This window comes from Penaeus monodon, chromosome 32, assembly GCF_015228065.2.
Source record: "Penaeus monodon isolate SGIC_2016 chromosome 32, NSTDA_Pmon_1, whole genome shotgun sequence".
In the NCBI taxonomy this organism is placed as follows: Eukaryota; Metazoa; Arthropoda; class Malacostraca; order Decapoda; family Penaeidae; genus Penaeus; species Penaeus monodon.
The window spans coordinates 20,679,593-20,679,937 of record NC_051417.1 but is presented as its reverse complement, the minus strand read 5'-3'; the positions used below and the strand labels follow the sequence as shown (position 1 = coordinate 20,679,937).

The following is a 345-nucleotide window of genomic DNA, read 5'->3' as shown; positions in this document are numbered from 1 at the left end:
CGTTTCCGGGATATTCACATAACAATCTACTTGTACATCTACCTATAAACCTACTTATATATATATCACTCTGCCTATCTCTCTCTCTATGTATTTCTAGATCCTTATAAGGACCAAGTCAGCTATACCCTAAATTACGATAAGACTAAAGTAAATATCAAATATCAGCATCATTCATTTACAACTATTGGTTTCCTGACCTTTAAATATTCCTAAAGTGAAAGGTTACGAAACGACCTTCATCTTCGGATTTCTCTGAGATCTGGTGCCATCTGCCGTGTTTATATCCATGCATGTGTGTCTCTTTTTATTTATTCATCTATTTTTTTTTTTAATAATTTTTTC

The 345-nt window shown here is 32.5% G+C and overlaps 1 protein-coding gene across 1 annotated transcript in view; it reads right to left on the bottom strand.

The window, feature by feature from the left end:
• Nucleotides 1–345, bottom strand: part of LOC119593592 (A disintegrin and metalloproteinase with thrombospondin motifs adt-1-like) — a 60,261-nt gene that overhangs the window by 7,082 nt on the left and 52,834 nt on the right. The window lies entirely within an intron of this gene.